The following is a 26,096-nucleotide window of genomic DNA, read 5'->3' as shown; positions in this document are numbered from 1 at the left end:
ATCACTTTGGATGCTGATCTTGAGGAAGAATGTAGCAAATTAAGAGAAATGTTTACCTCTAGGGGTACACACCTAGTTTACTTGATGAACTATGTTTAAAGGTTATTAATAAGAGACAGAGAGAGAGAGAAAGAATATTTTGTACCTATACTAAACAGTAAAAATATTGATGTAACTAAAGTTGATAAGTATGTGATGGATAAGAGTAAGGTCCCCATGGGGTTTATCACTATATTTTCTACTGATTATTATAAAATCAATTACATTCTCAATAAGAATTGGGTGTTAATTGAGGAAGATAATTTTTTGAGTTATATTTTACATGACAAACCAAGAATGATAGCAAGAAGAGGGGCAAACATAAAATATTTGTTGGAAACAAGAAATAGAGGTTTTACTAATGCTAAAAAATATAGGGGAATGAACAAATGTGGAATTTGCAGTTACTGTAAATATGTTTATGTGGGGGAGCAATTTCAGATCAGAAATATGAATTATTGTATTAAAATATCATATAATTGCATGAGTAAAAGTGTGGTATATTTAGCCTTATGTAAGGAATGTCTCTGTTATTACTTGGGTAAAATGGAGAGAACTCTAAAAGAAAGAATATACAAACATTTATATGCAATTATATATGCAATTATATGCAATTAAGAAAGGAACACTTACTAATGCATTAGCAAAACATGTGCCAAGTAATCAGGAACACACATTTAATTTTTTAATTATTGAGCAATTGACGAAGGGATCATGGGCTCTACAGTTGGAAAAAATGAATTACTATGGCAATTGAGATTAGAAGCTTATATATGGTCTGGTATTAATGGATACAGTTCCATTAATAGTATTTTAAAATTGAAAGCTTTGAATAGATAATTACCTTATACTTATATTTAGAGGGTCTATTATGTACTTATAATTATATATGTATTTTAGGTATGTATTGTTGCTAATATTCCTGTTAAAATAGCATTTGTAGTTAACAGATTGATTTGAAGGGGGATATTTTCATATATTATATATTATTTTTTATTTTCTCTATTTTTCATATTTTGAAGACAATTTGATGTAATTTCTAATTCTATAGGGTACTGGCGGGTTTTTAAAAATATATTTAAATGCAAGTGGTAGAATGTATGACAGCTAGCTTGAACTGTTGAGGATCTGCTCTGCAACATAGCATCAGATTTTATACTGGAAAATAATTGTACTGTCACTTCTGTACATAAGTGTTAAGTTGTCTGCACATAAACCACAACAGACCGGTAATCCAAGGAAACACTGTTAAAGCTCATACTGAGTCCAGAAACAGTAACTTTCAAATAGAGACTCCTACTGTACATACTTGTGATTTCTATTAAAACTGATCTCATCCTAATGTTCTTATTATTTTGACTACTACCATGATGAGTTACCACAGCACATCATCTGCGTCCAGTTCCTCCTTTCATCTGCATCCTGTTCTGTCACACCAACCACCTGCATATCCTCAATCACCACACCCATGAAATTAACATTAGGCCTTCCTGTTTTCCTCTTACCTGCTGGCTCCATCTTCAGCATCTATCTCTAAATATACCCAGCATCCCTCCTAAGCACATGTCCAAAGCAATTCAATCTTACTTCTCTGGACTTGTGTCCAAACTGTACAGCCTTGTGCTGACACTGTAATATACTGTGTGACAAAAGAAGGTATTGCCAGCATAGCTAGCTGGACTTTTGTAAATAATTATATGTCATTTGTGAATATCAAACTAATCTATACAAGATGCTTGTGTTACAAATATATTAGAACTGTATGCCATGTGTATATCAAACTGCTTTGTACAGGCGTTTGTGTTGAAAAGTTATTTTTAAAGTGCTGTGTTTAAAATGTATCCACATTGTGACCTACTGGAAGAGAACATAACTGTAAATGCATTATTGTAACTGTTTAAATGTATATATTTTAACAGTGGAAACTGGAATACAGGAGGTTAACCTCAATCCAGTAAACTTTAGAAAAATATGTGAAATTAAATTACTTTATAGGCCACACCATAAAAATGTTTCAATGCAGCTAGAGACACAGAGTCTGTACTAGGATGCTTTCTGTACTGTTTTTACGGTGAACTAATTGCTACTTTGGAAGCATGAAAGAATGTAATTGTTTTATTACTTCCGGCATCTGCTAATGATCTGAGCAAAAGCCCTTGTATGAGTATTTTTACATTTAGATGCTAAATACTGCCAGTTTCAGCAGTGGGAGTTTGCATGATAACTAGAAGTCAAATGACCAGAAATGATGTCATTCTGCAAGCTATCCCTGCAGTAATAGTTTAGACATTATTTTTAGAAGTCTCTTAGTGCGACAGCACATTCTGTATTCTGTCTTGGACCTGACAACAAGAATAACCATTCACCACATCAGTTGCCTTGCTCTATTAGTAAGTTACTAGGGAATAGTATATTTTTTTAGATTCTGTCAGGAATATAGGAAGCTTAGTTTAAATATTATTTTTCTTTGTTTGGGTGAGACTGTCCTTCATTGTAGTTTTAAATATTTCCTGTGATTTTGAACTCTGATGTCACTGTGAATATAATATACTTACTATTTTCTTATTATTTTAGTATTTATTATTAAATATATTTAAACCTTTCAATGTGGCCGATCTTTGTAGAAATATTTAAGTTTTGACACTACTTGCATATTTATCGGGTGACACTGTGTGGGCCACTCCTGACAGCCTTGCTCTTGGTCAAACTGCCATTTGCAATAATATTAATATTACACAGTAAGATTGAACACCCTTTGTTAAGGGCCTTAAAGTAACTGTCAAGGGCTTCTGGTGGCAGTGGTAACTACCTTATAGTCTGGGCAAAAGGTGGTATAGCTTGTAAACATGTGCCAGCCTTTCCCAGGTGTGTCTGTGCGTGTGTGTGTGTGTGTGTGTGTGTGTGTGTGTGTGTGTGTGTGTGTGTGTGTGTAAATCAAATCTCCAAGAGTGTGTGTGTCAGCTACTTGACCAAGGACATGAAGCACTGGTTGGACAGAGAGAGAGTGTTGGAGGACTTGGCTTGGAACCTTGGCTAAGGACTCAACTCTATAGCTGTGCCAAATGGGGACTCTTACTGGAGATCTGGAGAAAGAGGAACCAGCCCCAGACTGACTGTGGTCTCTGTGTGCTCTTAAAGGAAATTGCACTTGATGCAGAGAGCTGAATCTGGAAATACTGTGTGTGTACCTGTTATCCTCCCAGTGAATGGCCCTCACAGGTGCCAGTGGTGAGGATTGAGGCTGTTTGATTACTGGCTCAGAGGTGGGATATCCATATTGGATGGCAGTGGTGGGACGCCACATACTGATTACTAATCCTGTCCATTGTCAGCACACCGAATGCAAATCCTAACATCTGGAACTCTTCCAGCTCCTGTTATAACTCCTGTATTTTTGTCAGTGCCACCATCTCCAAACCATATCACATAGCTGTTCTCAGTACACTCTTGTAGACCTTCCCTTTTAGTGTTATTGGTACCCGTCTGTCTCAAATCACTCCTGACATTCTTCTACACCCACTCCACCATGCATGCACTGTCTTCTTCACCTCCTTTCCACACTCAGTGTTACTGCGAGCTTTATCTCCTAAGTATTTAATATCATACACCTTTGCCAACTGTACTTTCTGCAGTCTCAACATTAGTCTATCATTCCTGTCATTCACAGACATATATTCTCAGTCCTTATGCCATTTAGTACTCACATCTGTACATAATACCTTCACCTCTCCAAGGTCTCCTAAACATGTTCTCTGATCACAATATCATCCACAAACATCTTAGTCAATGGGGGCCCCTGTGTTATCTTGTGTGTTAACCTGTCCATCACCATGGCAAAGGGATGTCATGATGCTTGTGCATAGCATGAAAGGATTATCACTGTTGTTTGTCTTATATTGCATGAGGTGACACCTACCTGTCTGCTGGGACATTGTGTGTCCATGGCCTGTTGTGAGCAATACATATCCAATAATCTGATATAGCTGATGACATCAACAATGTCTGTTGAAGACATGAGGACAGTGTACCATAGGCTGTGGTAAAATGATCTGTATACCTTCCATCAGTAGCTCAAACACATACCTCCCCCAAGTTGACTAAAGTTAAATTAGAATTCCTGCCTATTTAGGTTTACAGGCTAGAGAACATAGTACTTGAGGCATGCCATGGTATACATCTGATTTTAACAGGACTGCAGGTGATCTTATAGTAGATGACATCAGCAGGCCCTGTGAGGGACAGAATGTTGGAGGACTGATAGACATAAAGATGTTTTCTGCAATTACAAAAGCAATGCAAAAGCATGCTAGTTTCACACACACACACATGCACACATGCACAGACACACACACACACACACACACACACACACACACACACACACACACACACACATGCACGCACTCATACACACACACACACACACACACACATACACGCACACGCACACACACATGCACACACACATGCACACACACACACACACACACACACACACACACACACACACACACACACACACACACACAGTTGGCTGCAGTGAGATTAGAATGCCAATCTAGGTTTACAGACTAGAGAACACAGTACTTAAGGCATGCACCACAGCTCAGGTCTGTCTCTAACAGCACTGCATGTGATGTTATAGCAGATGATATCAGCAGGCCCTGTGGGAACAGGAGGGTGTAGGACTGCTAGACATAAGGATGTTTTTTGCAAGCACATTGCCAGTTTCCAAGGAGTTGTTGGACTCACACTAATCTTTATGGAGACAGACAGACACACACATACTACTACAGTGAGAACCAAACCCCTATCTAAATGCACAGACTAATGAACACATTTTAATACAAGCACCACTACACAATTCTGATTTTAACATGACCTAATGTGATCTTATAGTAGATGACATCATCAAGGGATATAGGGAACACCAGCTTGGGAGGCCTGCATAGGCACAACGCTAGTACACTAACATTAGTATATGGTTTAGAAGCCATAACTGTGGAACTGCATGAGCCCCTTATTGAGCATATTTAGATGTTTTCTTTTGGAATTGCAAGCCTTTAAGCACAACATTATTACCATGCCCATGAGGGAGTACACAACATTATTACACCTTTATATTGTGTTAGATGTATGTGTTGTAGAGTTAAGGAGATACCATGGTTGTACTGATTGCTGTTGAGGTTGGTTGTGAGAAAACACAAATAGATGTTTATTAACTGTCTGTACAGATAGTTACACTGTGCCCTCAGTTTGCAATACTTCCACATCTTGGAAAATTAGAACAGTAAGAACACAGATCTGTGTATGTGATGTAATAGTTGGCATACTTCTCAACCTCAAAGAGTACAAAATCTGCAAAAAGTCATAATTAATATTGCGGATGTTGAAATATTGCCTTTACAAACCTATAATGTTGGTGGACTAACAGGCTTTGCATTAGCAGGCATTTTCTGAAGAGGATGACATCCATACATGAAATGTATGTCATTATTTTATGACTTAATTCTCAATTATTTAGCAATGATGTATAAACTAACATTTTATAGGGAAAAGACTAAAAAAATGTTAAAACATGGACATTCTTCAGTAATCTTGACAGTTTAGGGCTACATGCACTTTTTACTCCTCTACCTGTTTGTGTGATGTTAAGGAGCGGACAAAAATGAGAGGTGCATTGCTAACATCCACTCTTCTTATTATGTATTGTATATGTCTTACTGCAGCCCACTCCTTTCAGTACTCCAGGCCATGATATCACATTTGCTGCAGGCAATCTATAACTATTATCTGCATAGTTTCTTTTTTCTGCAGTTTTGTGCTTTGCATAATATATTTAAATATTACTAAAACTGTTTTCAGCACGAGATGTATCACGCAAATGTGTACTAAACATATAAAGATGAAGAAAGTATAGGGCACAGAGTCACAGTCTGTACAAAACATAGACTACAGCAAAAACACCTCCAAAACTTCAACTTACATCGGGATTAGAACCCAAAACACCATCAAAGCTTCATAAAGCAGGGTGGCTCCCTTAGTCCTTTTGGCCACAGAAGCTGCTTTCTAAACTAGGGTCATTCCTCACACACCCACTTTCATAAAAACTGTACACTGCTATCAAACCATGCACAGTATATGGTATAAGTACTTCTATGGCTTACATTTGGACACAGACCAGTTAGTAGACACAACTCCAGTCAAACTTATGACTATAACTATACATTTCTCTGAATTGCAATCTTGTGTTTGTGTTTGTGGGAAAACACATTTACTGTTATGATGCAAAGTAGCCTGAAGTCAGAAACTGAAATGGAGTGGAGTCAATTTCTAACTTCTCTCTTGCATGATATAATAGTATTCAGCTGTGGTTAGAGTCTGTGAGTGTTTCATGCCTGAAGCATAACAATTACATATGGTAACATTGTATTAATATAAGTGTGTGTACTTGCATGTTAACTTAAGTTATCTACAAAAGCACCACTATATATTTGCACACTGTAACAATGTAAGACATATACAAAGATATGTCAAAATAGCATACAACACTACAATCTAGGTTCAGGCCTTACCTTGCATATACATCAGCTAACACATCATTAATTCAGGGCTGACTCTGTCTGATGCAAGCAGTACACAGTCAATACATGTATAAATAAAGATTGTGTGAGTTGCCTAACATCTATTTTGATATATGTTTGTGAGCAAGAGGAAGGTGTTAGACGTAGGTGATCAGTGAATGTTCTATGCTTTGTCTCTTAGCCAAAGCAAGGACATACTGAGTATTCCTATGTCTACCTACAGGGACAGCAGTTAGGGGTTTCTTCTCTGAGTCCTCCTGTGACTGTGGCTGTTTGCTCATTCCCCTTGCTGATCCTACTGCAGCTGTATGTGCATGATCAGATTGTGCAGCATAGCACAAACTGTGAAATTTGTGTACATGTGCTTGGAGTATACTGCAAAGCTCCATTGGACTTATCTAGGCACCGGAACTGTGACTTCAGATGCCCAAACACATGCTCTATGATGTTCATAGTTTGTGCATGTGCCTTATTATGGCATTCTTCCATGGGTGTGTGTGCAGTTCTGATGGGTGTCATTATCCATTGTTACAGGGTGTAGCCAGCATCCCCCAGTAAATGGTCCTATGGGATGTCCCCTCTAGCAAACATCGGGTGCAGCTGTGATGTGTGCCAGATTTGAATCATGATAACTGCCAGGGTTTCCAGCACGCACATTCAAGATAATCCCCTGGGCATTGCACACGACTTGACAGTTGATGGAGTGGTATCCCTTGTGGTTTAATGTAGATTCCACCCTGCTCACCAGATGGTGCCTTGGTCTGTAAATAAGTGCAATCTATGGCACCCAGTACTTCAGGGTAGTGCACTGCACAATAGAAGTGTTACATATTACTGTCCTCTCCTCAGCAATGAGGGGAAAACATATGAGTTCACTGGCATGTATAAGCATAGCATCTAGGAAATGGTGGAATATCCTGGATGCTGATACTTGTGACACCCCCATTATGTCCCCAGTTGGTCTTTGAAAAGTACCTGTAGCTAATATTCTAAGGGCTATTCATATCTTACTTTCCACTGTGATTGGTTCCCTTGGTTGACTCTATTTCTGAGTTGAGGCTGGTAGAGCTCACAGAGTGCTTGCAATGTGTCCTTGTCCACCCTGTAGCACTGTACAATCTCCAGCTCATGTAGCACCTGGTAAGTCACCCTAGGCCTGAACACTCTTCTCCTTCTCATCCTAAGCCTATTGTCATCAGCACAAGCAACATTGACTTCAGCATCAAGAACATACAGCTGTAGAATAGCTGCAGCAGCCCCTAGCATTACATCAGTCATAAGTTCCAAGTCTCTACTCCAATGTTATTGAGGTGTTGAGGGCAAGTCAGACTGTAGGCTGTATGCATACTTTATACATTTCTTGATTAGGGCCACCATCTGGTATTGGCTGCTTTAAATGACACTCACCTACTTAGGGTATAATTTACAGGATTTAGAACTCCTGCTACAGTGTGCAGTGTTGTGCTCTGTGCACTGATGCATAGCAGAGCACGGCTATGCACATTGACAGCAAATCATGCAACCATTTAATAATATCATCCCTGTTATCATGATACATACAGAATCCACTAATTACAGATAATTGCACTTCATTTCTGTAACCTACAATGCCAGGACAGTATGACTGAAAGTTGGTTAGCCTGTACTTGAACCCAAGGCTATCTGCACCCAATTCCAACACCTAACAGTCATCATCACATGACTAGAGTTGATTAGTTGAGCACAACCCCACTTACTTTGTTTGCTCATTGCTCAGAAGTTGTCATCCATGGAAAACACATACCGTGTAGGAGCTAATATGGAGTGTACAGCCCTATATGGTTCCTGCTTTTTGTGATTCAACAAATCCACTCATTTTTTAACATCATTTACATAACAATTGTGCTGACAGCCTGGGAACTACACTGATGGTAGCCATGTAAGCTGAGCAACAGCACGTGTGCATGGATTTAAAGATACAAAGCAGGGTATTACTGTAATCATTGTGAGAATATATTATACCATACTTTTTAATTACATTTGTATTATTCTTTTTTAAAATGTTTTGCGCATAGCGATGCATTGAGCAAATTTATGCTGAAATAAAAATTATAATATTTATAGTGATTTCACACATATTCCTAATCCTTTTGTTCATCCTTGGACAGTAGACACTGGTTTTTACTTTTTTAGAGGCATTCTCTTCTTATTTCAGGACTTCTGTATGCTCTTACTTCTGTGTAGCCTCCTGTACATGGAAAATGTTCGTGTACCCTTCCAACACGGACATGGAGCCTACATAGTTGAGTGCAGAGTTGTTGGATTGCTTCACCATATTGGTTTGCTTCATTAGCATAAAATTCAGCTACTTATACCAAAATTTGCATACCATGAAACTTTCAGTTGATGCATATGAATGTGCATGCTTCTGCAACCCTACATTGAGTTTACTGAATCTAAAACCCGCTGCACATGTAAAAAATGACTGTGTAAGCTTTATTGAATTTGCACCTTAGTATTAATGAATTTTATACTTATTCTTGAAATGATTATAGGTTCATAGGTTCATACTAGGCTATCTGCCCTAGGGCATTTATAAGCCTAGCCAGAATGTGTTTGGCTTTCGCCACCCATTTTAAATTTCTTTTGCTATGCCCTTTATTGAGGTTAGTATACTGTGCCTCTGTCTAACAGTGACAGAGAAGTGATACCCTGGGTAAACCTACGATCTCCCATCCACTCATCAAGATTCCTCTTGAAGAGAGTCAATGAGGGACTCTGCCTAACCTGGACTGGGATTTTATTCCAGAGTGAAGGGAGCCTCTGGGTTATGAATCTGTCCCTCCAGCATGTCCTATTTATTTCAGTGCTGAGGTTCAAGTCTCTCAAGCGTGTAGATCGATGGGATTTGGATTTTCTGAGGTGCAGCATGTCCATTAATTCCGGGTTGGACATGGCTTTATACGTCAGGCACAGATCGCCTTTGAACAGGCGGTATGCCACTGAGTAGAGCTGGAGTTTCTTTAACCGGGCAGCATATGGCATCTGTTTGAGCCCTTTGATCCTCTTGGTGAGGTACTTTTGTGGTCTTTCCAGTTGCTGCAGGTGTCTAGTAAGGTACATCCCAAAAGGGGCATTGTACTCAATTATGGGCCTGATGAGGGATGAGTAAAGAGGCACGATGACCTCCCTTGATCTAGATGTGAATCCCTTCATGATTAGGTGGGCTATATAAAATGTTTTTCTAACCACTTTGGCCACGTGGTTGTCAAATAAGAGATTGCTATCAACTTGGGTCCCCAGGTCCCTAGTTACTTCTTCTGTACTTAATGGATTACCACCTATGTGGTAATTTGTGGGCACTTTGTTTTTGCCAAAGGGATGACTATACACTTTTGGCATTTAGCTTGAGGCCATGGCTCTGACACCAGTTGTCTGTTTCTATGAGGCCCTTTTGGAGGATGCTTGTGTCGGCTGGAGAGTCGATTATGGCGCCCAGGTTGCAGTCATCTGCGAACTTGGTCAGCCACAGTCCTTCCATGTTGGCCTGTACCTCCGAGAAATATATACCGAACAAGAGAGGTCCCAGGACTGAGCCTTGTGGGACACCACTTGTAACTGGTTTGGAGTCTGACATGGCTCCAGCAATTCTAACCATGTGGGTTCTGTCCTTGAGCCAGTTTGCAATCCATCTAGTGACATAGGGGTTTATATTTAAGCTGGTGAGCTTATCTATAATGCCCGAGTGGGGTATTGTATCGAAGGCTTTTGCGAGGTCCAGGCAGGCTGTGTGGACCACCTTCCCCTCGTCAATGGCCCTGGTGATTGTTTCAAAGAAATCAACCAGGTTTAAGAGGCAGGATCTGCCCTTAACAAAGCCAAACTGGGAAGGATCCAGTGTTTGTAGGTCCCCAATATCTTTATTTATGAGGTCCATGACGATCCTTTCCATAGCTTTGCAGACGAAGCTAGTCAGGCTTATGGGGCGATAGTTTCCAGAATCCGTTGAGGCACCACCTTTATGGAGAGGGACCACTGTTGCTGTTTGGTGGGGAGGGGGGGAGAAGTTTGCGCTGAACCTGTCAGCTAGGATGTTGGCAATGTCTGTGGGTTCGGTGTATTTTTTGTCATTTTGGACTAATTCTGAGCATATCTGGGAATTACCACCCAGGTTCCTAACATAACTAAAGAAAGCCTTGTGATTATCCTTAGTGTCCTGTGCAATTTTTCTCTCGAAGCTGGCCTTAGACAATTTTATGTGTGCCCGTAGTTTTTTGCTAATACTGATCAGTGATGCCTTCCCTTTTTGGGATTTTGCTCTATCATTTAGTAGCTTCCTCCTTCTATTGTATAGTTTGTTTATGGCTGGGGTCCACCAGACAGGACGTCTGCCTTTGGAGAATTGGGTCTTGGTTTTATTTGGGATCGCATGATCCATGCATTCCTGAAGGTGTTCATGGAATGCATTTATAAAGGATTCTGCGGTCTGGGCCATATTTTCCACAGGCCCGGGGGCTTTGAAGGATTCCACCTCAGTTTTGAGGAGTGTGAAATTTGCTTTAGAGAAGTTTTTCACTGTGGTTTTCTGGGCAGGGGGTGGGGTCGGGATGTGAATATCCAGTGACATTAGTTTATGGTCTGATCATACCAGTGAGGGATACACTTCTGGTCTGGAGCATAGAGTCCCCATGTTGGTGATGATCAGGTCCAGTATGTTTTACCCTCTTGTGGGAGTGGTAACAAGTTGTTCCATAGCATTTGAGTTTATAAATTCTAGGAACCTTTGGGCTAGGGTGTTGGAGCTAGAGTAATGCTCCCAGTCTATGTTTGGGTAGTTGAAGTCGTCCAATATAATGGTGTTTGGAGAGACCTTCATATTTTCCAGTGTACTCAGGAAGGCCGAGTGGGGTTCCTGGGTTTGGGAGGGTGGTCTGTAGTAGGCTATAAACTGGAAGGCAGTTTTACCCACTGTTAGTTGCACATGGATAGTCTCTGATGCTTCGTGCTTTGCCACCAACCTGGAGGTGTGGGTATCTTTGATGAATATCGATACTCCCCCTCTTTTGTGGTTCGGTCCAAGTTTTGGGGCCAAAAAGCATGGTATGAGGTATAACCTGGTAGTGCTGGGGTGCTCTCAGGAGCCCTGAACCAGGTTTCTGTTACTGCACAGATATCGATGTTCTCCATGCTAAGGAGAGTTTCGAGTGCGTGCATCTTGAGGTTTAGACTTCTGGCATTGAGTAGCATTACTCTTAGTTTCTTATCCCTTGTGATACCTATGGAGGTGGGTTTGTCTTTTGAGCCTTGCCTAAAAAAGGCACTATGGGGGTAGCAAGGGCCTTTGCCAATATCCGAAAGCCCAGGGGTGACAGGTGCAAGCCATCCCTAGCGAAGCATCGTGGCTTGTCGAGCGTATCATCCCAAGCTGACAGGCATTGGATCCCCTTTGAATGACACCAGTACTTAAGCCAATTGTTGAAATTGATCATCTTGTCTTCATATTGTGGCATCATTCTTGGTGAGGGTAAGATGCTACTCAAGGTCAGGGTCATACCGGCCTGGGCTACATGCTCAGAGAGCTCCTTTATGTCTCTTTTCATGTAGTCCAGGGAGGTACGTCTCAGGTCATTCACACCAGCATGGACAATGACTGAGTCATATTTGTACTTGCCTTGGAGTGACCTGAGTGCTTGTGTTATGTGGCGGATCCTAGCACCCAACAGGCTGCTCACCGTGACCCTCTCCTTGTTCAGCCTGGTGGCGGGGCGTCAGTGTGCCTGACGATAGAGTCACCTATTACAAGTGTATCAGGTGTGTTGTTTAGTCTTAAGGGCTGTGACTGTTTGGCACACTGGCTTTGTGAGATATGTGTTGCACGTGTTTTGTTTTGGGGTAGCGGTTGCTTGGGTGTCTGCTTTGGAGGTCTCTGCTGCTTGACAGATCTTTATTTAGAGCCTCCAGTAGGTTTTGTGTGATTATGTGTTTGGTTTGCTGTCGTGGTAGGTCTATGTGAGACTGGAATTGTAGTGAGTGTGGTTTCCTTCTCCTCCTGACTGGTTATGCCAGTACTGAGTTGAGAGAGCTTAGCCTCCAGTTTGGCTATATGGTTGCATCTCTCACATGTGTTGGAATTTGTTGGGAGGAGGAGAGGGTTGTCTGTGTACATGAGGCAGTTGTAACATTGCCTCAAGATTCCTGGATTTACCAGCTGGACCGGAGAGGAGATTGACAACTGACCTTTGGACATGCTAGAATAATATTGTGAATTCCTTAATAATTGAAAACCAGGGCCAGTGGGGAGTGAGGGTGTAGTGCTTTTAATTTTTAGTGCTGACTTATATAATTGCTTTAGTGAGCAAGTGCCAGGTAACTTAAGTGCAATGTGTTACAGGTAACTTAAATGCAAAAACGACAAACAGTAACTTTCTTTCAAGTGAACCAAGGAAATAAGTACAGTAAGCAATGCAGATATCACTAGTGATCCACAGAAGCGCTGAGAAGCCACGTATTAGGTGGAATTAGCGTTCCAGGGAAATAACAAGCAAACAAACAACAAGCATATAAACAAAGCTAGATTCAGCAGGCCTGGATCTAGTCTATGCTACAGCAAACAAGGTGTACCAATTTCAGTAAGATACAGTTCAAATATTCAGGCACTATAAACCTTTAACCAGAAATTCCCAGCTCAGAAGGGCAGTGTCCAGCCTCTTTTCCCACAAGAGTGCAGATCACAAACCTTAATGTAAAATAACTGGCCTGAAGCCCAAGTGCTTAAACCAAAACTAATACACTTTAAGAATAACAGACACTGGGCTCTCAATCAGCAGTTCCCAACTTAGAAGGATGAAAGCTACCTGTCCTGCTACCACAGTGCATGCCACAAACCTTCCTAATGTAAAAAACCTGGTCTGAAGCCCAAGTGCTTAATCCAAAAGACTTAGAATGATAGCTACACTTTAATCAAGTTACTACCAAGCAGTAATAAATACAATTGAATACTTTAGAGAATGCCTGGATTAGTGCTCAAGTTACACAAACAAAGCTAGATCCAGCAGGCCTGAATCCAGTCTATGCCACAGCAAACAAGGCGCACCAACTTCAGTAAGAAGCAGTTCAGATATGCATGCACTATAAGCCTTCAACCAGAAATTCCCAGCTCAGAAGGGCAGAGTCCAGCCTCTCCTCCCACAAGAGTGCAGACCACGAACCCTCTTAATGTAAAATAACTGGCCTGAAAGCCCAAATGCTTAAACCAGAATTAATACACTTTTAGAATAACAGACACTGAGCCCTCAATCAGCAGTTCCCAACCTAGAAGGATGTAAGCTACCTGTTCTGCCACTACAGTGCAGACCACAAACCCTCTCAGTGCAAAACAACTGGTCTGAAGCCCAAGTGTTTAAACCAGAAAAGGCTTAGAATGAGTTACACCAAGCAGTAATAAATACAACTGAGTACTTTTAAGATGATGCAAAAGTAAAAAAGTAGGTAGAAACACAAGTACAGTAAAAGCAGATGACATTTTTTTTTTCTGAACAAGTGCTGAGATCAAAGAAACAGATTTGAGTGCTGAAACTAGAAAACTGGTAGTTATAAGAAAAAAAAACTAAGCTAGAAGGCTTCCCTCCAACACAAAATGGCTTGGGGGCTCAGAAGCCTACAAATAGTCTATGCCACTTAACAGGAAAGGCAGGAAACAAGCTTAATTTTTTTTTTTCTGTTTCCCAGATGCTCTCTTTGTACACAGTAGGAGTGCCTGAAATCAGAATATGATCTCACTGCACTTAGTTGAGTGAGCAAATGAGATGGGCCCAGAAGGAGTATCCAAACACAAATTTACAAGAGAGGCGGGCAGTTGCAAGGCCACTAATTAACACCAAAACAAAAACAGGGAGGGTGGGTGGGACTAACTGAAGAGCAGAGTGAAAACTTCCAGTTCAGTTAATATTCCTTCCACACAGTTAAAATCAATTTAAATACTGTATTTTTGGAAAAAAAAATAGCAGATAAAGGTACTTAAATTCTCTTATACGTTCAATTGAATATAGCAAGTTCTTAGCCGGCCAAAGCTGAGGTTTTTAAGCAGAAAATATTTCACACTGTACCACTTAAATAGGCAAGGACAGGAAATCAAAGAATGTGCCTGCCCCCACACCTGTAATTACTAGCAAATAACAAAATTCAGCAAACACTGACTAACATACAGTTCAGCTAATATTCCTTCCACACAGTTAAAATCAATTTAAATACTGTATTTTTTTTTAAAAAAAGAGCAGATAAAGGTACTTAAATTCTCTTATATGTCCAGTTGAATATAGCAAGTTCTTAGCCGGCCAAAGCTGAGATTTTTAAGCAGAAAATATTTCACACTGTACCACTTAAATAGGCAAGGACAGGAAATCAAAGAATGTGACTACCCCCACACCTGTAATTACTAGCAAATAAAATTCAGCAAACACTGACTAACTTCCAGTTCAGCTAATATTCCTTCCACACAGTTAAAATCAATTTAAATATTGTATTTTTTGGAAAAAAAAGAGCAGATAAAGGTACTTAAATTCTCTTATACTTCCAGTTGAATATAGCAAGTTCTTAGCCAGCCAAAGCTGAGATTTTTAAGCAGAAAATATTTCACACTGTACCACTTAAATAGGCAAGGACAGGAAATCAAAGAATGTGACTACCCCACACCTGTAATTACTAGCAAATAAAATTCAGCAAACACTGACTAACTTCCAGTTCAGCTAATATTCCTTCCACACAGTTAAAATCAATTTAAATACTGTATTTTTGGAAAAAAAAAAAAAGAGCAGATAAAGGTACTTAAATTCTCTTATACGTCCAGTTGAATATAGCAAGTTCTTAGCCGGCCAAAGCTGAGGTTTTTAAGCAGAAAATATTTCACACTGTACCACTTAAATAGGCAAGGACAGGAAATCAAAGAATGTGAAAATTCCAATTGGAACACATTTTTCTTCTCTATGGAAGATCATTTCATGTTAATTAAAATGGTAGTCCTGCCAAAAATATTATTCATTATACAATTGTTATTTTTACTTCCATCTAAATCCTTTTTGAAGAAAATAAATACTATCTCCTCAAATTCCTTTTTTATCCAAGTAAATCAAGGAATTCCTTTGAATAGTATAGGAAAAGTTGGGAAGATGAGAGGTATACGTTTTCAAGATATATAACTTTATGTTACTTTAAACATTATTAAAATAATAGGATTATGGCTTAATTCTTCATATCAATCAAAATGAAAATTATTACCTGAGAAGATATATCCTTTTTAATAATAGTTATATTAACTCATTTCATACTCAAATTATCTTGAATAGGTTTTATTTGTGGATAAATGATTATTATGTGAATGGCACTAGTAACTCTTATTTGTTTCCTTTTATAAATTATATTATTTTCACTTTTAAGAAATGTATTTATTACAATCCTGTTATTAATATATATATATATATATATATATATATATATATATATATATATATATATATATATATATATGTATATATATATATATATATATATATATATATATAAAATATACATTTATTTTCTTTGTTTCATATTGCATCTACTAATGAATGTTTAGAAACACATAATTTTAATAATATGTTGAACATGAAGAGTTGCAATTTAAATTTTTGGCATCAGTTTCTGAATGATAATAATTATACATTTCAGAACTTCTTTTAAGAACATATTTTAGATCTAAATAATTGGTTATTTTTTACAATTTTTTTAGGTTGTATGTATTTTTTAAAATTGATGGTATGCATGATACTTATACAAATTCATTTCCTAAGATTTTAGAGTTTTTAATTAATATTAATACTAATAATTAAACAATCATATTTATCTGAGATAAATATAATTCTTAGATCTTCTTTATCTTGTTATACTTATTTATTTTGGAATTATTCTATGCAAATTAATAATGAAGTTTTTTAGACGAAAATAAAACATTTGATTTCACAATCTGCAGCAATAACTACATCTTCATTACATTGGAATTTTTTTTTACATGGAAATACCTACACATAGCATATATCAGTCAACATAAAATAGCTTTAGTATTTAATGCAATTAATGTTAAATGTTGGAGATGTGATTTAGTCATTAATGCGGATTAAATCCATATAATATTAGAATGCAAAATAGTATTTCCCTTTTGGGAAGATATTAATAATTTTGTTCAAGCATTATGGTCGGATAGCTGTCTTCTTCTTCCTTCAGCTGCTCCCACTAGGGGTCACCACAGCAGATCATCTGTTTCCATTTCTTCCTGTCCTCTGCATCTTGCTCTGTCACACCAACCACCTGCATGTCCTGTCTCACCACATCCATAAACCTTATCTTAGGCCTTCCTCTTTTCCTATTACCTGGCAGCTTTAGCCTTAGCATCGTTTTCCCAATATACTCTGCATCCTTCCTCAGCACATGTCTCCAAACCTTCCAACCTGGGCTGACCCACTAATATACTTAGCATCTTTAACTCTGCCACGTCAAGCTCTGACTCCTGCCTTTTTGTCAATGCCACTGTCTCATTGGTTTATAGGTGGATACTAGGCTATCTGCCCTAGGGCATTTATAAGCCTAGCCAGAGTGTATTTGGCTTCTGCCTCCCTTTTAGATTAGCCAACTGTGCCTCTGTAAAGTAGGTCACAGAAGGTACCCTTTTAAGATTAGTTTATTGTGCCTCTGTCTAGCAGGGACACAGAAGAGATCCCAGGGGTGAATTTGTGATTTCCCATCCACGTTTCCAGATTTCACTTGAAGAGGGTCAGCGAGAGGCTATGTCTAACATGAATTGCGATTCTATTCCAGAGTGAGGGGAGCCTCTGGGAAATGAATCTGGGAAATGAATCTGTCCCTCCAGCATGTCTTATTTATTTTTGTGCTGAGGTTTAGGTCCCTGGAGTGTGTAGCTCTAAGGGACTTGGATTTTTTGAGGTGGAGCATGTCCATTAATTCTGGGTTTGACATGGCTTTGTACGTCAGGCATAGATTGCCTCTGAGTAGGCAGTAAGCAACTGAGAAGAGCTGGAGTTTCTTTAGTCGAGCTGCATAGGACATCTGTTTGTAGCCCATGATCCTCTTGGTGAGGTACTTTTGGGGTCTCTCCAGTTGCTGCAGGTGTCGGGTAAGGTACATCCCTAAAGGGGCATTGTATTCAATTATGGGCCTGATGAGTGACGAGTAGAGGGGCACAATGACCTCTCTTGATCTAGATGCGAACCCTTTCATGATAAGGTGGGCTATATAGAAGGTCTTTCTAACCACTTTGGCAACGTGATTATCAAAGGAGAGATTACTATCTACGTTGGTCCCCAAATCTCTAATTACTTCTTCCATACTTAATGGATTACCACCTATGTGATAATTTGTGGGCACCTTGTTTTTCCCAAAGGGGATGACTATGCACTTTTTAGCATTTAGCTTGAGGCCGTGGCTCTGGCACCAAGCATCCGTCTCTGTGAGACCCTTTTGGAGGATGCTTGTGTCAGCTGGAGATTCGATTATGGCCCCCAGTTTGCAGTCATCTGTGAACTTTGTCGGCCATAATCCCCCCGTGTTAGCCTGAACCTCAGAGAAGTATATACCGAACAAGAGAGGTCCCAGAACTGAGCCCTGTGGGATGCCATTTGTAACTGGTTTGGATTCGGACATGGCACCTGCGATTCTGACCATGTGGGTTCTATCTCTGAGCCAGTTTGCAACCCATCTTGTGATATAGGGGTTGATATTTAAGCTGGTAAGCTTATTTATGATGCCCAAGTGGGGTATTGTGTTGAAGGCTTTTGCAAGGTCCAGGTAGGCTGTGTGGACTACCTTGCCCTCATCTATGGCTTTGGTAACTGTTTCAAAGAAATCAACTAGGTTTAAGAGGCAAGAGCTGCCCTTAACAAAGCCAAATTGGGTAGAGTCCAGTGTCTGGAGGCTCCCAATGTCTTTGTTTATGAGTTCCATGATAATATGCACCATAGCTTTACAGACCAGGCTAGTCAGGCTTATGGGGTGTTAGTTTCCGGGGTCCGTTGTGGCACCACCTTTGTGGAGTGGGACCACTGTAGCTGTACGCCATTCTTTGGGTACATATCCTGTAGTAAGGCTAAGTTTGAACAGTGACTTAATATGAGGGTTCAGTTCTTCTTGGAGCTCATGTAAGACACAGCCTGGTACACCGTCCGGTCCCATAGATGCTGTGTTTTTTGCTTTGGAGAGAGCAGCTTTCACCTGTGCATCTGTGATGTCAGGGAGGTTACATTTGATTGGGATAGGCGTTTTCTCCTTTGGGGGGGAAGGGGGGGAGAAGTTTGCACTGAATCTGTCTGCCAGGATGTTGGCTATGTCTGTAGGTTCGGTATATTTTGTACCATTATGCAACAATTCAGAGCATATCTGGGAGTTTCCACCCATGTTTCTGACATAACTAAAGAAGGCCTTGTGACTATCTTTAGTGTCTAGGGCAATTTTTCTTTTGAAACTGGCCTTTGATGATTTTATGAGGGATCGAAGTTTCTTGCTAATACTGATCAGAGATGCCTTCCCTTTTTGGGATTTTTCTCTGTCATGTAGTAGCTTCCTCTTTCTGTTGTATAGCTTATTTATGGCCGGGGTCCACCAGACTGGTCTCCTGTTTTTGGAGGAGTGAGTCTTGGTTTTATTTGGGATAGCACGATCCACGCATTCCTGCAGGTACTCATAGAATGCATTTGTAAAGGATTCTGCAGATTGGGCTGTATTATCCTCTGGCCCAGGGGTTTTGAAGGATTCCACCTCAGTCTTCAGAAGTGCAAAGTTGGCTTTGGAGAAATTCTTTACAATGATTTCCTTGGCTGGGGGTGGGGACGGGATATGGATGTCCAGGGAAATTTATTTATGGTCTGATCTTACCAATGAGGGGTTTACCTCTGGTGTGGAACATAGAGTCCCCATGTTTGTGATGAACAGGTCCAATATGTTGTTCCCTCTTGTGGGAGTGGTGACCAGTTGTTCCATTTCGTTAGAGTTTATAAATTCAAGGAACCGTTGGGCGAGGGTGTTTGAGCTTGAGTAGTTTTCCCAGTCAATGTTTGGGTAGTTGAAGTCAGTAACATAGTGTTTGGAGAGACCTTCAAATTCTCCAGTGTTCTCAGGAATGCCAAGTGGGGTTCCTGTAATAGGGAGGGTGTTCTGTAGCAGGCTACAAACTGAAAGGCAGTTTTGCCCGCTGTTAGTTGCACATGGATGGTTTCTGATGCTTTGTGCAGTGCCACTAACCTGGAGGTGTAGGTATCTTTGATAAATATAGATATTCCCCCTCCTTTTGTGCTTCGGTCCTAGTTTTGGGGCCGAAATGCATGGTATGAGTTATAACCTGGTAGTGCTGGGGTGCTCTCAGGAGCCTTGAACCAGGTTTCTGTTACTGCACAGACATCAATTTTCTCCATACTGAGGAGAGTCTTGAGTGCGTGCATCTTGAGGTTTAGACTTCTGGCATTGAGTAGCATTACCTTTAGTTTTTTTATCTTTGGGTTGTCTATGGAGGTGGGTTTGTCCTTTGAGCCTTGCCTAAAAAAGGCACTATGGGTGTGGCAAGAGCCTTGGCCAGTATACAAAAGCCTAAGGGTGACAGGTGCAAGCCGTCCCTAGTGAAGCAACGTGGCTTGTCGAGCATGTCATCCCAGGCTTACAGACACTGGATCCCCTTTGAATGACACCAATACTTTAGCCAATTGTTGAAACTGATCATTTTGTCTTTATACTGTGGCATCATTCTTGGTGAGGGCAAGATGCTACTCAAGGTCAGGGACATACCAGCCTGGGCAACATGGTCAGAGAGCTCCTCTATGTCTCTTTTCATGTAGTCCAGGGAGGTACATCTGAGGTCATTCACACCAGCATGGACAATGACGGAGTCTTTCTTGTACTTGCTTTGGAGTGACCTGAGTGCTTGCGTTATGTGGTGGATCCTGGCACCCGACAGGCAGCTTACAGTGACCTTCTCCTTGTTCAGTCTGGTGAGTGGAACGTCAGTGTGCCGGACAATAGAGTCCCCTATAACAAGTGTATTTGGTGTGTTGTTTGGCCTTATGGGCTGTGACTGTGAGGCACACTGATTTTGTGAGATATGTGATTTGTGGGTATTGTTGAGGTTACAGTGATATTACTTGCTATCTATATATTTCATAAAGTGTTCAGAGCTGTATGAAGCAGAGACTGAAAAATGTAGCTCTGCAGGCAAACTAAAGTGCATTGGTAGATTCCTAGCCATGTTTGAGTGAAAAGGGCACAAATATAAGTTTTGGGTCTGGCCCATGCAAAAATAATCTGCTTAGCAGAGCTGCGGCATCCAAAATGGACTTAATTTCCAGAATAAATGAAGCCATTGTAGATGTGTTTGGTGAAGTCAGTCTGCTTACCTGTGAACCAATAAAAATTATTTTATAGGTTCATAGGTTCATAGGTAGGTACTAGGCTATCGGCCCAAGGGCCTACACAAGCCTAGCCAGCAAGGTTCCATAGTTTACGCCACCCAGGAAAGTTATTTTCCTGTGCTACTGTCCAGCAGAGACACAGAAGTGATCCCTGGAGTGTATTTCCTATTTCCCATCCACTCATCAATATTTTTCTTGAAGAGTGCTAATTTTAAAACAGAATGGTACTGCACATGCCTTAACCTCATGCAGGAGGGTACCATTTCTTATGTTTCTTAAACCAGAAGCTGAGCTTTTGCAAATGCAGAGCTTTGACATAATTAAAAGTGTAGCTGAGCTGAGTAGTGTGCTGCTACAACCAAAGTTTCAAAGAAAATTGGTTGTGTGTGTGAAAATCTTTTGACTTAAAAAAGCTCAATGATGCTGTCATGAGAGAAAGATTAATTTTACTTACATTAAAAAACATAGCGAGCTATTGAATGCTGTTTTCTATTCTAGATGCTTTTAGGGGTTTTGGCTAATGCTGCTAAACAAAATAAGTCAAAAGCTAACTACCTTCATTACATCAAGGGGAAGCTTCTGTTTAAGAAGACTTTTTTTGGTATAACCTCAGCACCTGAAATTTTCCAGTATTAAATAACTGATTTACGCTATGGACTTGATGGTGTTTTATTGTTGCCTGGTATTTGATCGAAACAATGCATAAATTGATGTTGCAGGCACTACTGAAAACTACTCAAAACTCTGGGCTAAAATTAAACTGAGGCAAATGCAGTTTTGGAAAGATATAACTCAAATATTTTGCCCCCAATATCAGTGCTAGTGGAATTGGATCTAATGCATATAAGTTAAAAGCAATAGCTAAGTTGCACTATTTTGTGTGACAGACTTAAGATTTCTTGGCTTCATATATAACTGTCAAGATGGGTCAATCAAAAAAGAAGATATAATCAAGAAAGCATATTCAAGAGTGCACATTTCTACATGAACAAGGCTTACAAGATATAGATGCATCCATAAAGTATACCCCTCATACCTCCAGCCTTACTTTCTCCCAACTGCTAACACTTCTTACCTCCATCTCCCCTCCCATTCACTGTCCGGACTGTCATCCCCCGACAACATTTCCTAATGATGTAAACATGAAATATTTCTGTAGCTAGCTGCCTGTGCATTGACCTATTTTAAGGCCATATCCCCAAACTATTTTTCTTCTCACCACCAGAGGTACCAGAAAAGGGCATGAGTGCAAGTCAGTTGAGCTGGGACATCTCTTTGTCCACAGGTGTCATATATGTACTCTGTGTGTATTCTCTGCTGGACAATGGGCTGGCTGTGGTATGTATGCATCTTATGCCTACTTCTGCCAAATTTTAAATGTAGTCAGCACATTTAACATGGCCATCAGCCCAGATATGTACAGAAAATAGCAGGAAGCCACACATAGTTCTGCCCAGATGTAGTGTAGCTACCTTGTCTAGAATCTCAAGATACTTCTTGTCTTAAGAAATTATGGCAGGTTGATCAGAAGTTACGGCTGTTGTGTGACAAAGCTAACTCATTACATCCAAGTGACACCTCCAGGTGCATCTGCAGTTAACTCCTACTGATGCCTCTAGGCATCAAATATTACTTGTTCATATTTGCATCAATAATTCCAAAACCATGCGATGTACAAGGTTTTACAATTTTCATCTTAAAGCTTAAATAATGGCAAACTCATCTGCATTAATATTTAACCTCTGACTAGTGCAGGTAAAGAGATATTAACTGTCATTTTTATTATATTGATTTATATGGATATAATTTTCACATTTTCTAAATACAGCAACAACCAAGTAACAAAGACAGAACTCCTTAGCCTCATATGAAAGCTCTCAGCTAGATGAATGGAATGCTGCTGACAGTGTGTATGTAACTTGAGTGATTGCTTAGATATTGTAAGTTTTTACAAAATATTACAAATGTAATTGTAACTGTGTTTACTGTGATTTATAAATGTCTGTTTACAACGGAATATTACCACTATAAAAATAGTTTGTGCTGAAGAATTTGCCATTTATACTTCTTTCATAACATCTCTGTTTCCAGAGATATGAACATTTGTTTGAAATGTGAGAACATAATTAGGCTCCGCCCATTGGAAGTTACAATGCAAACTTCCTGAGCTCCACTGGAGTGAAAGAGTTGAGATTTCTTACAGATGAACACACAGTATGACATAGGCATTATGAGATTTCTTACAGATGAGCACACAGTATGACATAGGCTTTAGTGATCACACAAACAAGCTCAAGTCAAAGGCTGACATGACATCAAAACTGGGGACACAAATTCACTAAAGAGCTTATCTAGGAAACAGATATTTTAAACTGCTTATATTGCTAAGCAATTAATCTAAACTGAAATTGTAACAATACAATTCAATATTAAAAGAACTATTTAATACATAAATGTTCAAGAAAATAATTACATATAAATATGCGCCTTTAAATATGAACTCAGAATGTGTACTGTATCCCAGCAGTATGAAGCTGTGGTGAGACCACAGCTAGCAGTAGCCAGGCAGTAGCCAATCAGGTGAATCCTATCTTTTCATCATTCTTGATAAAGCTAATTCTTTCTTTTCAGTAAGTACTGCTTGTTTACCTGATGTCTACCCTAACTTTGAAATATCTTCCTAAATATTTCATCCATAAATTATCAGGGTCTGTTTTGATAATTTCCCCTCAAGTGTTTGGCAGTGCCCTGTATAAACACAGACATTTTAAGTTAATATTTTTTCCTGAAAAAAACACCCTTGAAATTTCACCAATACCCGGTTCCACACAGGGCAATTAGTTTGCAGTGACAAGCACTTCCACTGAGTTGCAAAACAGATACTCCTGACATTACATTCTTACCATAAACTTCTAATCAAATAAAAAAAGACATGTTGCCATAGATATGAACTTTCCCACTTTCTCCATCACTGGTGGATATGGGGATCCTGAGGCAATGTAGAAATTGCCTCATTCTTATTGACAAACAGCTAATTCTCAAACAAACTGATATGTGTAAGATGTATTTACACAATGTTATTGGAGGCAAAGCTGTCACATGAAAGCATTGCTAATGTCAATCAGGTTGTCAGTAGTACACATGCTACATCCATCACACACATTTGAAAGTAGACACATAGACCCATATGTGCAGAGGCACTTAAATGTAACCTTTCTAAACCCCAAAGACCTCCTAGATGAAGTACACATAAAAAATATCTACAGCAGCCTGAATACACTCTTTCAAAACAACACCCACATCAACACATACAGCCACATCTCATGGAGCCTCTACTTCTAAGCCCATAAGGCAAGCCACAACACAAACCAAGAGTCTGGTAATTGGAGACTCCATTGTGAGACACACTGATGCTTCTCCACATTCAAATCTCCATAGGCAAAATCCTGTACCACTTCCTTATAAGCCTATATGTCTCCTTCTATGACCCAGAAATTCTATAACATGTATTTAAGCTTATTGGAATCAGTCACCATCCAACTGAATACAATATTCATAGGTAAATTTAATTACACCACTATTAACTGGGAATCATATACAACACCAAACGTGTAGGCACAAAAATTCCTGGATTTTGTAAACACAAACTTCCCAGACCAAGTTGTCAATATGCCTACTGGGGGCAAATGTAGTGTATCTGGTCCACGCTAATATAGAAAATTGCTGCACATCTCTGAGTGTAATGTCTTTTTTGGTATGGTTGGACCACAAAATGATCTCCTTTGAAGTAAAAATAAAAACCAGAATCTCAGCTTACCCTGGATTGTTCAGGAACTAAATAAGGCTAATGTCCAACTGTTAAGTGATAACCTGGAAAAATTTCAAGAGACCATAAACCCTGAGAACACTGCGGCTTATGTGGAAATGTTCATAGAAACCCCATACAAGCATGTTAATAGCTGCAAAGAGGCAGATGGAACCACCGGGATGAAGTACAGAACTAATTAAAAAAACAAGCCACCCTGGAGAAATCACATCAATAAGCTGAAGGAAGACAATTATGGCAAACATTAGGAGTTGAAGCAACCAGGAGGCTAAAAAAACTCTCATCAAACTAAACAGTCAAGTCAGAAGACAAATACAGTCTACCAAAGCCAAATTTGAGAACCTCAAAGGCAATACACAGTTGTGTGCAGAGTTCATTGTTAATGGCGATACCTGTACTGAGCAAAAAGATATAGTAAACCTACAGGCAGACAAATTCAACTCTAACTTTATCCCTATCTCCCCTTCAACCTCCCCTCAGTTAATACCATCAAATATAACTCCCTCTACTATCATTAGGGAATAGGTCCTCAATACTTTCTCTAAGACCAAGAATGCTGTAGCAATGGGCCCAGACAATAATCCAAGATGCCTTCTAAATAGCATGAAAGATGACCTATCAGGGCCTGCGGAATTGATATTTAACTTTAGCCTCCAAAAAGGCTTTTGTGCCTCACAAATGGAGAACAGCAACAGTCATCCCTATGCACAAAGATGGGCCATCTACAAACCCTATAAACTACAGAGCCATAAGTCTCACCAGTCTCTCCTGCAAGGCCATGGAAAGAATTATCAGAGACATCATTAATAATGACATAGGAAACCTCCTAACACTGGACTCAACCCAATTTGGTTTTGTCAAGGGCAGGTCATGCCTACACAATCTGGTGGACTTCTTTGAAAAGGTCACCAAAGTCATGGATGAGGGTCAAATAGTTCACACTGCCTAACTTAACCTGGCCAAGACATCTGATACAATAACCCTCTTGGATATTGTTGACAAACTCAAGAGGTTACATATAAACCCTTAGGTCACACTGTGGATAGCCAGCTGGTTCACAGACAGGACTCAGGAAGTTAAAATTTGGGGGTCTACCTCTACAAAGAGGCCAGTCACAATTAGAGTCCCTCAGGGATTCATCTTGGGACCACTACATTTTGGCATTTGCTTCTCTGAAGTCAACACCAGTGTCAAGGGCCTCTGGCTGACCAAGTGTGCACATAATTGCAA

Source organism: Protopterus annectens, chromosome 10.part0 (genome assembly GCF_019279795.1).
Source record: "Protopterus annectens isolate FY-2018-M chromosome 10.part0, PAN1.0, whole genome shotgun sequence".
Lineage (NCBI taxonomy): Eukaryota > Metazoa > Chordata > Ceratodontiformes > Protopteridae > Protopterus > Protopterus annectens.
Note: the sequence above shows the minus strand (reverse complement) of the source record.